A 14,024-nucleotide genomic window follows, 5' to 3' on the forward strand; every position below is an offset into this window, starting at 1 on the left:
AATTTGCAATATTTATTTCAATGTATGCAGAAGCATGGATACTGGAGACATTTATAGTAAACAAATGAATAAACTATAGATAGGGTATTTTTTTTATTCGCAATTATTAGTCTATAAATTTTGTTTACGTACAAATATTAAAAACACTAAATTAGTATATTTTGTCATTTTTAATCGAAAAGTACAGAGTGATTCAAAAGACGTGTCAAAGAATTAAAGGACATGTAATATTCACAAAAATATACAAAAAATAAATGCAGTTATCATGGATCTACAAATCAACTCTAATAGATACAGAATGTGATAACAATTGATATTTATTTCAATATTTATTTTGGGTTCCTGCATAATTTCCATTTTAACATATCGAGATGATTGTAATATATTATAAACATTTAAAAAATCTTTCACTAAATTTTTCAAATAACTAAAAGTTAATATAGGTACGTATATATTTCAATTGGACATTTTGTGTTTATACTTGTAAGTTCTATATATCTACGTTATATTTCTACGGTGGATAATCTATTTTTGGTAGATTTTGCTGTTTGCAAACCAGGTCCGATCGTGAACCTTGAAACATGATTTCACGTTCTGCTTTAAATAGTAGCTGTGTTTATTTCATCGTGGAAATTTATGTTGTGCAATACCAACATTGTTCTTGCTTGTTCGAAGAAACTGATACTTCAAATTCTAGATTTCTTAATCGTTGTTCGTGACCTTTTCGATGTTGCTTACTCTACCTATTTTTATCTTCCGACATCGTTGAGAGAAAACATGCTTGGGAGCAGAACTACATGAAAGGAGCAAGTGCTACGATCGACTATAAAGACGAACTAAGCAAAGATTACTTCCTATTAAAAACTTTCAACACAATCTGCGCACGAAGAAAGTTGGAGAATTTCCGGACTGAAGCTTAAGTACGTCGAGAAAATTTATCTTTAAACGTTTTACGATACAAAGATAACATTGGAAGTTAGGAAAGAAGAAACATAGTATATATTCAGTGACAAAACTATAGGAGGCTTACATATGATTTTACTAATTTTATCATATAATTATCCAATTATTCCTTAAAAGCCAATCAGTATAACAAAGATTCCTCATAAACACGTTTGCAATATTTCCTTGAAAGATGTCGCGATTGAGAATCCGTAGTGAATGCTTGGTGGCATGAACTTGTCCACGAAATACAGTCATGAGCATAAGTTTTGGCACACCTGATTTCTGTCGGTATAAATGCTTAAAAATCGAAAAAAGACAAAATGTCCAATTAATTTCTTTATTAATTATAACTATCTAGTCTCTGATCGTACAATATTACATAAATTATTTTTTAACCAATTTATATTACAAAGAAAATAAACGAAGTACACATTAAGAGCAGATTTTAATGAAATAAAAGTATTGTCACATTTACAAACAATGATTTTTCATTTAAATTAGAATGAAACCTGCAAGATGAAACGCAAAATGTAAGAAACTAGTGTTTCAAAATGAAAAATGATACTAAATTCATATAATTAAAGGTAATAGTAGTAATAGAAGAGACGTCGTTTTACAATACGGAGTGTGATTAAAAGATTTTGTAATCAAATAACTTTAATAAGTGATCCGTCATGTTGTCGCCAAGAAAAGTTAAGTGTGCGAGAAAAAGAGAAATCATTAATACCGGGGAAAAAAAAGAAATCACCAGCACATCGTCAAAAATAATAATAACTATAAACAACAATTTTAATAAATGTACTCATTCGATAACTATTCGCTGAGTATTAAGAAATGCCGGGTACCTGTCACGAATTGCGAGGCGGAAATTAACAATTAGCAAAATTAACAGAAAAAAGATGTTACAATTTGTTAAAGACTATATTACGAAAAGAATTGATTTTTGAAATACTGTGTTGTTCTCCGACGAATCAAAATTTCATATTTTTAAGAATGCTAAACTTATCTCAGTGTAGAGACTCCCAAAAACAGAGCCAAATTCAAAGAACGTGCAGAGCACCGTAAAATATGGAGGTAGTAATAGTTTAGAATTGTATGAGCTTAAGTGGAGTAGATGAGTTAATAATCATCGAAGACACAATGGACAAATTCGTTTGAATATCGTAAAACGTAATGTAAAAGAAAATTGTAGAAAAATTAAATCTGGGAGACAATTTTGTCTTTCAGCATGACGTTTATATAGTACGACAATGGATTATTTTTAATACACCACATACACTACCTACCTCACCGCAATCCCCTGACTCGAATCCCACAGAACACCTTTGAGCTGCATTGGAAAAACGTGTACGAAATCACCATATTAACAGCAAGCAGCAATTGAAAGAAATACTTTTAACTGAATAGAACAAGATAGGGGGAGAAACTGTTTCACTAAAACTGCTCTTAGTGTATATTTCATTTATTATCTTTGTAATATAATTAGTTAAAAAATAATTTATGTAATATTGTAAGATTACAGACAGGGTAGTTTTGAGTAATACAAAAATTAATTGGATACTTTGTCTTTTTCTTCGATTTTTAAGTATTTACATCGTCAAAAGCCAGGTGTGGAAATATTTATGTTCGTGACTGTAAGTGCGTATATGACGTTCCAACTATCAATTGGTATAGTACACATCAATGTCATTTTACCAGTCGAAAGCCTCGCGCCTTTCGCTTTTCGTGGAAATATGGACAAGTTTTGTGCTGCCAAGTGAATTTCTTTTACGGGGACAAATTGGTAAATTTAGACCAAAATGTCGAGAATGATAAATTTACGCCAATAAACGAGCGAGTTTCTGCATTTTTAAATCATTTTTCAAAATTGAATGCACACTTTCTAAATTGCTATTGAGTTCTTCAGCGATCATTCGGCGAGTGATATATTGCTTTGATAAAGCAAATTTACGAACACGTTTAATATTCTCATCGGTATGCGGGTTTTCTCTTTCTTCTTGAAAACGTTTCATTCATTTGTAACTGACTTCCTGCTTTATAGTATACTATATAGCATACTTTTCATATGCTTCTGTTAACATATCAACCACTTCAATATCTTTTTCGTATAATGTGTTGTCGAGTAAAAAGATTACCACGTATTTTTCAAGACATGTAACGGTCGAAAGAAATAAGAGCATACTGAAAACGTTGTCATAAGTGAACATCTTATCGTAGGACCGCGAAATTTAATCTGTTTATATATAAGGCTATAGTCTGCACGTTCTGCCCGACCAGATCGCTACAGCTAAGACAATAGGATATAAATCATTCTATGAACTTTTTGAACATTGTAGTATAATCGACAAGCGCGTTTGAACGAATCACTTAAAAAACTTGTAGAATCGTTAATCCATAAATGGATCAACTGCGTCTCGTCGAAAGTTGAAAAAGAAAAATGCGATGGATACGTCCAGAAAGGAATGAGAACTCGACTTCGATGTGCAGAGAAGGAAACCAGAACTGGAGGTGAACGCTCTGAAAAATTGAACGATAAACTTATTGGAGAGTTGTCAGTATATTACGGATTAGTAAATAGAAAGAAGCAAGGATATAAAAGTGAAATTTTTGTTACATTTTACCATAAAATTTTCACCAAATGAAATGAAAAATTTTGGTATGAAGTTGGTGCACATATCACAAGGTCAAAGAGGCTGGAATTCCTAAAAATTATAAACATAATTTTTCTCTGGATCCAAATATGCAAGAAGTCGTAAAATCCATTTACACAGATCTCACAGAGGATGATTGGTTCAAAAGGTGTTTCGATAGATTCTGTCAAAATATAAATTACGGTTTAAATCATGTGACAATTCATTGTGACTTTTGTAGAATTGAAATTGTGGCCTTTTTGGCTCTTTGCATTTTCAATGAAAGTATTAAAAATAATGATGATCATGGTCGACAGTGATCGGTAAGGAAATGTAAAATTATTTTCAATACAACGACGAAAAGAAGATAAACACTAAAGAATCTGAAGAAGTAAAGTGACACTAAATTTTTTGAAACAATGTAAGAACCATTGTTTGAATTTGTCATCGCAATTTAATCAAAGACTAATATAAAATTCAATAATAGGTTATTCCCTTTTAATAATATTAAAAATATTTTTCTTAAAACGATATTTCCTGAATACTGAATAAAATTCAATTTCGCGTACGTAAGGACCTCTCTCGCCTGTGACGGGGTTGACTCAGCTAGTAAAATTTAAATAATTTTGTTTGATATGTAACAATATCCATTATTGTGTTTATTACTCGGGACAATTCTCTACCAGAAGTATGCATAATTCATTGCAAAAGTAGAGATTGCTTCAAGTTTCAAGTAATGAAGTAAAAGATTTGAAAAACTTTTTTATTTTTTTCACAACGCTTTAAATAATCCTTCGTTTAATATGGAAGTATTTCGTTGTTCTGATGTAAAAGTGTGTCGTATAATTTCAAAATAGAAAAGTATTAAAGAAGCGGTTAAACAGCGTATGTTGGCATTTGAACTTTTTCGTATAGTATAATTTGTCAAATAACATTTCTCGTTGTTTTTTTAAAAACCATCTACAACCGATGGTGTTGGTGAAACGATGAGATCACAGTATACAGTTTGTAGGACGAAATTGTTAATTTTTCTGGAAACAAATGGGATGAAAATTGCCCCAGAAAATTACATTACGATGCTCTGTTTCAAGTGTGTACACGGCTTATGAAAACCGAAAATCTCGTTGCAGAGAATACAGTAGTTGAACTCGAAACGCGAAATGTCAGTGTGCATTAGACTGACTGTTATGCTATTCAAGGGTTTGATTGAATTTCGCCTCTCATTTGTGAAGGTCGTGGCGAAACTCGTGCCAAAGAATAATGCGCGCTATTTGTTCGCTAGTATAATAGAATCACGGGATGAGGAGATGGTGCGTGTCTGATTCTCGGAGTAATGGAATTGCAAAATGCATCCCTGAGAACACTATTACGCTTTTTGTACACTGAGCGTTTTCGTTGCGATGTTAGATGAAAGTGGAAGTTTAAATTTAAGCGACAAAGAGAAAGAGACGTGTTTGTTCATTTGCCAAACAATCAATTACGAGCTCGTTTCCAAGTGTTAATTCACAAGAGTGTGTTTTGTACTTACAGTTAATTATGTGTATAAGCCTGTTGATTGCAGCTCGTTACATTAGCAATTGACTCCTATGTTTTGCATACTTAACAAGACAGTTTTATGTCATTTCGTGTTACGGCAATATGTATGTATCTGTCATTGAAATTAAAGAGACTTTGAAATTGAGGGACTTGTAGACAAATTAAATTTACTGTGGAAACATGAATCTTTGTTTATGCTCTATTAACAAGATTTATGCTGTATTATTTATTTTGGAATAATTTGTAAATATTCTTTATATAATAGATCTGTGATAAAACATTTTATTTGTTTGATAATGATATTATTATGTTGACAAATAATTTAGAATCAATTGACTTTAGATTTTTACCAGTAGTACCTCGAGTTTATGGTAAATATAGCTGAAAAAACTTTCAAGTGTTGGATTCTCTAAAAATTTCTAAATATACAGGGCAACTCCAAAATATTACTAATACATATATGTGTATATATGTATATTCTAAGACTTATTCTAGTTATTAAAAGAAGAAAGAAGATCTAATAAATATAGATCTTCGGATCATCCCCTTTAGAAGGATACCTCTTTATTCCAAGGAAAGATAGGAAACGTGTGTCGAATAAAATCACGTGAGAAACTTTCAAGGAAAAGGAGCAAACGGTGAAATAGTAGATGTCTAATGATATTTCAATGTATATTTATCGAAGATTAATAATTGCCTTACTCCAAAAATTCCTGTTTATTGGTATAAAATATAAAAAAATAAATGATGGATTTTTAATGTACCTTTATAAAATAAACCTAACAAAATATTGAAAGTAGACCCTTTAACTTGGAATTTTTCAGGTCTTAGTTACTCAACTTGTTATAAGTAATAATTAATATTTTTTAGTGGTTTTTAATATTTTTCAATGATTATTTTACATATTATTTTATGTTAAACATATAATATACATTTTATACATCATGACTTAATCGAATGGCAACCATTATGACTAATACAAAATACTATTCATGTTAAAAAATTAATTTTTATATATTTATGTAACGAACGGTTTTATTTACATTTACATTACTTTACCAGATTTCTAAATCGATATCTTGGATCTAAAAACATAAATTCAATTTTTTGCTTGAATCTTAAGTAGAGGAAGCAAGCAGTGTGGAAGTGATATGTATAACTTTGAAAATAACTTTTTATAAATGCTCTTTTCAAAAAATTACAAAATTTAAAGTGAAACATTGGAGTTGTATAAATATATGTAATTTATACATTTTACATTTATCAAAAGTTATTTATACCGGATTTTATATTTTTCTAATTCAGAAAAATTCATTGTAATATGTAGGTAATATGTTTCTCAACGATCGTGAAACTTATTTCTTGGGTTCATAAATTATTTTATACAAAAGCCGTATTTATGTTTCTTAAGTTTATAATAGAATAACTTTACGTGAAATCTCATAATTTTATAAATGATAGTAGTCTATATAAGAAGTTTCTTGTGCCTACAATTATTTTCAAGATAAACAGTTTACACATAAAACATTAAGCCTTCATTTACTCTGTAATACTTAGTTATTACTAACAAATTAATTAACTATATTTTAATTCTGTCTATTTTGTTTATGCAGAATGTTTTTTAGAAGCAAGAATGTCATATTTTGTTACTGTTGTTTGGGGGGAAAGAAAGTTGACTAAGCCGATGTTTACTAAATTTCCAACTTAACTTTTCTCGATTGTCATAAGTAACAGTACTGCTCCACGATTCTTCCCCCTGTCGCTTTGGTTTTTTCTTTAGCACGTCTCTGGAGTTCTATATTCGTGCACCTTGTTTCAGCCAAACACAAGGAAAAGTTTTCGCAGTACCAAGTGCAATATGTAAGAACAGTTCAGTAATAAAGACATTTGGCCAACACCCAGAGACGCACATATAATTCGTCTTCACTGTAAACAACCGAAACAGAAAAGTAAGCATTCCCCTTCGTGCCGAATGTGTATTCTTTGTAGACCTTGTGAAGGCATACTGTCATTGAAAATCTTCAGTTTCTGTTGTAGACATGTGGAATATTTAACATACTAAGAAAGATTAATGGCAAAATGGAGAAACTTAGCAATAATTTAGAAAACTAGAAAGATTTACGGTCGATACTGCCTGAGGCTTCAGACATTTGTAAGTATATTGCATGTCTTTTTGGAAAATCGTATTAACATTGACAGTCATCTAAGTTTCCAATAAAATTAGCTGCAATGCTAATTGATCGAATTTTGATTTTCATCAAATGTAATTTGGTGATACAAGACGAACATATTAAAATTGATTCTGGTTTCTTATTTCTTAAGTGAGACTAAAATATGTATTTAGAAGTATTGTAACATACCTCCCACAGTTTACACGTGGTGCGAGGCTCCACGATTTTAGACCTAACGCTTTTAATGCTTTCTAGACTAAATAAAACTAACTACACAAGCGGGAGGCATTACTAAGAATTTCTGTTGTTCGTTTCCGTCCTTTTCATAGATATATGCAGTTTCTTTGCATAAAATGATTTTTGTATCGAAAAAAGAAATATGAATATATAAGTGACGTACATAGTAGTATATGTCTGTTGTATGTTTACTTTAAACTTTAATTTATTTCCTTCTAAATTTTCATTTCACTTTTAATTGTCTGGACAACTTTAACTGCAATTTTAATCTGGTGTATCCTCAATTTTTTATTTAAAATGAAATTTTTTAGGACAAATTTTTAAGATACTAATTTTTGCTTCAGATTACGACTTACCATATACCATTTAACGAAACGATATTATTGATATTATTAAAGAATTGATATTAAAGGTAAAGTTGATTCACGATATTTCAAGATATTCTGCATCTTTATCCGTGATGGACATATGCATATTCAAATGCCTGATTTCCTCAACAGATAATGCAAACATTTACCATGCACGTGTTACCTTACAGAATCTGTTATAAACTGATTACATCAGCGGTTTACGTATGTATGTAAACGTAATAAAATTGTACGTGACAACGTTTAGTGGAATGTCACTCTCTGCACCACATACATTCTGTGTAAATAATATTTTTGAAATGTATTTTATTCATGTAGTATGTATCTTTGATCTGTAGTTTTTTCTCAAAAATGATAAAAGACAAGTTGTATAACTTCTCTTCCTTATGAAAATATTAAATGTTTTAATGGTTTAAATGTTTCGTTTAAAAGAATACAAAAATTTCCCCTTTTCAAGCATTAAATATTTAATCAATAGAATCGATTCTATATTCACATTGTGAACACGTTGATTTTCTGTCGCGTCTCGTATGAATTCATTAAATATTAACTAAATTGACACGTGTTAATTTCCTGGTGTTTCTTGTGTTTCTGAAGAATTTAAATTTTACTTGGCGAAACGATTCATTGAATAGGGAAGATGTTTAGACAAGAATTACACGAAATAATTACTTAAAGGATTATTATTTGCAACAATTTATCTTCAGTAAAGAATCATTAGCAACTTAACAACTTTTTCTTTGGTGTTCTTTTTTATCATGAAACGAACAGAGATATTTGCGATGATTATGATAATAGGACACTCCGTATATTACACTTTCGCGTTTATATCATTTGTTATAACAATTTCTTCGTACACTTTCTCTCCTTATTTGCTACGTAGAATAGTTATATAAGGGTGTAAAAGTATTGAAACGATTTTTATTGTGCAAGAAACGATGACTGTTAAAAAAAAAAATGAACTTACACGTTTCCCGACTACCAAAGTACACTTCGATTACTTGTTAACGGACCATTTTTGTCCTTTAGTTAGTCCCTGTTGAGCAGCAGACCCCTTTTTCGACGTGCTTACGTTGCACCTGGTCTGTTCTTTCTTGCCTTTAGAGGTCCTCAAACAATGTTCCAACGTGACGGGCATTCGCTAAACATTTAGAAAATGATCGATTATTCTGGTCAAAGAAATCTTGATTTTGGAAGAAAATTACGGAAAACTTAATATTATATTTGGATATACGACTCCTTCAAGTATATAGACGAGTATGTTTCGAAGAGGCTATAAAAAATGATTGGATTTATTCAAATCGATTGCAGGAAGGATGACAAATAACAGACTTATAATGGATATTACCGTCTGCACAGCTCTTCCCTTAATCTAATCCGATTTTTCTTTCATCTCGTTGACTACTGAAACCAATGATTCACCAAACGAATCGTACCATAGAATTTGTTCCCCCTTTCTTCTATTTTACCGAGAATTTGTGCACGAAGTGTATTTTTCTAGTAACTTAAAAGTTTCTCCATGTTTTCTGTAAATTGAAATGTTTCTCACAAAGAAGCGAATGTTTGAGAAACTCTGTTCAGAAATAAAGTGGTTCAGTGGTGTTTGAAGTACGTCGTCTGAGCGCGTCGGTTTAAATTAAACCTACCTATAATAAGTGAGGGGCCCACTGGAAAAGCTGCAAAGCAGTTGCTGAAAGAATGTGAACTGATAAAATATTTTTGCGACAACTCCATTTTCGATAAGCGACGTATTTATGCTTTTCTTCGTGCATAAGAATAGCATTCGACATTTCGAATCAACGATTCAGTTTCAAGATGGATAAATTTGCTGTCGAGAATGTCATGTACGTTCATCGTAGAAGACGCGCAACTATTGGAGGCTGCCATAAAAACGGTATATAATAGGTCACATTCTTGACAGTCGCGGAACTCGACTGTCGGAATATTTGAGTTTTAAAATATGTCGTTCGTATTGGCCATGATTTGCACTGGCTCCGAGCGAAAAATATTTCATTTCCGTATTCTGATGCGCGGACGTGGAAAACACATCGATCGCAGTATTTGCACAGCGTCTGTGGCTGATGAGTTAATGCTAACTCTGTGGACACTTTTAATTTCCAGAAACAATTTCGAGATTATGCAAATCGTACCGTAAATATCTTGAAAAGAAGTCGTTCAGAAGTCTAAAACATTTCTGAAAATTTCTCAATACGTAACGGTTTAAATAGACAAATGATGAAAGATTGACGATATTGACTCAAAAGGGATTATAGACACTTTAAATTTTAGAAAATGGAACATACTTATGAAATCGTGTGGTATAGTGTACGAAATGTATTTAATGGCTCTATTAAATACCGCGTTCAATGTTTTGAGAATGATTTAAGGGTTATTAAAATAATGCGATTAATATTTTCTAAGGAGGAACTGTATTGAAAATTTGTAAATTGAATGGCGTAGTGACCAATAAAATAGACTTGAACAGAAAAACGAAAAAAATTTTGATAGTCTGGGATTTCGTAAGGAGAAATCTATTTGAGAAATTTCTCAAGCTGGAACAAACCAATTGATCGCGCGAAACCAATGTTAGATTACCCCACCATTTTACATATTTCTCGCTTTTTCCCTCAAAACTGCAAACATACGTTCTATGTTTTTCAAACAACGAATAAAATAAATGTTAGGATGGTGTTTAATGATAGTGCTTTCAAGAAACAGGTTTTTAATAGTCAAGACATTTTTATTCCGACTACAATACATTGAACAAAGTCACGCTTTTGTGTTAAAATGTTGGAACAGTATCGACGTTTTAATAATCTTGAACGAAAAATTAAGGATAAAATAAGCAGAACGATGTATAATTCGTGGCACTGCATCGAAAACATATTTTCTTATGAAAAAAGAAATCGAAAATCCAAAATAAATAAGAATTTAAAAAGTGCAGAACATAATAAAAATGTCCGATCGAGTCAAAGAACCATGAAACCATTGCAACAATTGAAATTGCATTAAAATAAATTCATGCTTCATTAATTTGTCGAGCACAAGTGTACGTGTAACATTTGTTGTCGAGTTATGCGTGTTGTCGCTAGCAATGAAAAATGTTTTATTCCGTGCTGATTATTTGCTTTCGTACGACGTATCACATTTTCTAGTGTATCAATAAATAATTCACTAGTAAGTTCATATAGAGGCTTTCATAATCGATTCTATGAATTTTTTTTACCTCAAAACAAGAAATATTATGGACTCACAGATGTGGACATATGCAAGGTGATTCAAGAATTTCGTTTGAAAATATATTTATTTCGTCGAACAATACGAAAGAGTAATAACTTTAAAAAAAATTATTCGATACCAAGAATGACATTACGTAGTAGAAATTGTCATATTGTAGGCGAGGATGCTTTTTAGCGGTTTGTTCTTGCGTTCCGTGCAAAAGTGCTTGTTGTGGTTGAGTCAGCAAATTGCAACAGAATGTCATTCAAGGCTGAAAATATTGCAAATTAATGATCCGTGTCTCCTAAGAGATTCTCGAAGCAATGTTGACTTGCAATTTTCTTAGAGACACATTTATTGTTCTTTTTCACTGGTACAAAAATATATATGCGAATGCATTTATTAACATTAAATAGGCATCTTATAAATTTAATTTTTTAAATTTATAAGGAAAAGTTGCGCGCGTAAGTGACTTCGAAATTGATAATAATTTAAAAAACTGATACGTGATTATTTTAATCGTACCTATTTTAAGCAAAATTTGACAAAGCATTGAAATGATTAGATAACATCTATTTATTTAGAATTTTTTTGTTATCTGAAATGATCTTTAATTGCATTAGGTGAAAGTAAATTTATCAAACGCCTCTTAAAAATCCTTTTTTCGATAAGAGTAAATGTTTTCTTAAAACTAAGAATAACAATGTAAAAATCTTTTTTAGGTCTCCATAAAGAAAAATAATTTTCATTACGCCATTTCGCTAATCGCCATTTTTAATGTTAAGTATATCATTTATATGAATCTGGTTTCGATTCTCTTGTTCAGTTCCTTTTGTACCGAATATGTTTTTCCTGATATTCTTCTTTAAAAATTATAGTGGCTGTGTGATGTATGGTATTAAAATTATTGTCTCATCTTATGTATTTACACCTCGTATAAAGTATTCGTAGAATTAACACTTCTGTATAAAAAAAAGTTAAGGTCACATTTTTTAAATTCAAGATTTATTGCAGAGTTTCAGAATTGATTTAATGCATCGCATTTTTTTTAATAAAATTACAAAATCTATGCTTTTTTCATTCTATTCCATTTCAATTTTACTTACGTCAATCAATCACAAGGAAAATGCTAGGCAATAATAATGTAAACACTTTGCATCTGGTTTATCAACTCTGACATGGAAATTTCAGTTAGGTATACCAACCGAAAGCGGCCTCTTGAATCGTAATTTTATTTCTGATGGGTAATTTCATTTATACGCATCGTTTACAGCAAGATGCGACCGAAACGTTTACCTTCCCCGACTTCAGCAATTTCGTAAGAGTCGTTTACGCAAATCACACTCCAACGTTTCCTGTAGAACATTTTAATACACGCATTCCTGATGAAGTTACACGTTTTCCGTATTTGAGTAATTCCGCAATATCTCGTGTTCGCGGAAGCTTTATTAGACAATCTGCAAACTATTTTCACACGACTGTTACCATTACGAGAAGTTCTGTGGGGAAGTGTTCGTAAAACGAGACTTCTTCAGTTTCAACCTACATAACGTGCAAAAGCACATTTGGAATTATGCTTTCCGATTTTATAAAGTCGTCCAATGTTATTTCAGTATTTGGGCGATATTCTCACGAGGCTCGAGAGGATTGTTCTCTTTATTATTCTAATTATCTAGCAAAACCTATTGTAGTTTTGTTGAACAGAGTTTGCAGTTAAACTTTCATTTATGTCAAGTGTAAACGTCGGTAATTTCAAAATTAACAAGTAGGTACTTAAAACTTCTAATGAATAACCATACAGAAGTGTATCTTCATTTTAAATACCGACAACAAAAGTAACCATGTAATTTTGAAAGCTAAATTCATGTCGCTTAGTTTTCGTTAAAATTAAATTTCAAAAAATTGCTAAATGCTTAGGTATGTTAGAAATGTGAATACGAGAATTTTTTAAATTAATTGAAAAATCTACAACTATCCGTACTTCACGAACCGATGCTCGTATAAATTGATTATATATGAAAAATCAAAAATTAATAATTTTGACATGTGGCATAAGAAAAATAAAAATTGAAAGTTACTTTGCAAACGGACTATACGACAAAAAAGAAAATATTGTACAAATATTGCGAATACTTCGTTTTCTTCAATTTTTGGTAGAACACAAAAAATACAGAACTGCATGGTAGGAAGACCTAAATGTCCTCGGGTTATTTAAGGAGACTTCGGCGACACAATAGGTATCCATCCATGGATACTTCACTGCATGAATGAACAGAACAAAATCGAGTTTGAGAAGCAGAAGAAGCACGAAGCGGAAATAAGGCATCCTTCCTTCCTTCGTCAGGTCGTATTGTCAAGTATTTTCATTGACAAGAGCGAGAGATTCCTCGTAGTCGTAATCTCCAAGCGAAACAACTGCTGTTAGCAGACGATGTGCATCGTTCTTCTTCACCTGTAAACCAACGACATGGAAACTTCCGTCGTAACAATTTGACGTATTCACAGAGGCCACTCTTTTGTGTCTTCTTAACCTGTAACACGACACTCCGCAGTTCCCCGTGGAAGAGGGAGTCTGACTTTCTTTGAAGATGTCCCGCCAGCTTGCCGTCAACTGGAAATCCGTTGTTTCTCTTCGCTACGTATTCTTGTTTTTCGATTTACAAGAGCATCAAGTTTGTCGTTTGAAAACGACCGACCGTCTGGCAACCCGTACGCAACTATTGTAATATCGATTCGAGAAAAGAATCGATTTGGCGGATGGGAGATGTTCCAGAAATGAGAACTCCCAACCTTTGTATGGCTTCTACGATCTCGGTCTTTTGTAACGAAAAATTTGATACATTTTATGATTTCACGGTTGTCCAATAATGTTGCATCACAATTAACAGTAAACGAAGAATATCCAAAAATTCTTTCTC

At 31.6% G+C, this 14,024-nt stretch overlaps 1 protein-coding gene across 7 annotated transcripts in view; it reads left to right on the top strand.

Annotated features, from left to right (window-relative positions):
• Positions 1-14,024, top strand: part of LOC143148599 (adenosine receptor A1) — a 239,460-nt gene that overhangs the window by 6,721 nt on the left and 218,715 nt on the right. Inside the window, exons 1-5 of one of the 7 annotated variants that reach the window (XR_012992529.1) lie at positions 546-920; positions 6,931-7,060; positions 7,137-7,263; positions 7,864-7,931; positions 8,020-8,298. The exons of 2 other annotated variants lie outside the window; for them this stretch is intronic. The gene's annotated coding sequence lies outside the window, so the exon portion shown is untranslated. 4 more of the 7 variants (XR_012992530.1, XR_012992527.1, XR_012992531.1 and 1 more) reach the window with 4 other exon arrangements.

This window comes from Ptiloglossa arizonensis, chromosome 6, assembly GCF_051014685.1.
Source record: "Ptiloglossa arizonensis isolate GNS036 chromosome 6, iyPtiAriz1_principal, whole genome shotgun sequence".
In the NCBI taxonomy this organism is placed as follows: Eukaryota; Metazoa; Arthropoda; class Insecta; order Hymenoptera; family Colletidae; genus Ptiloglossa; species Ptiloglossa arizonensis.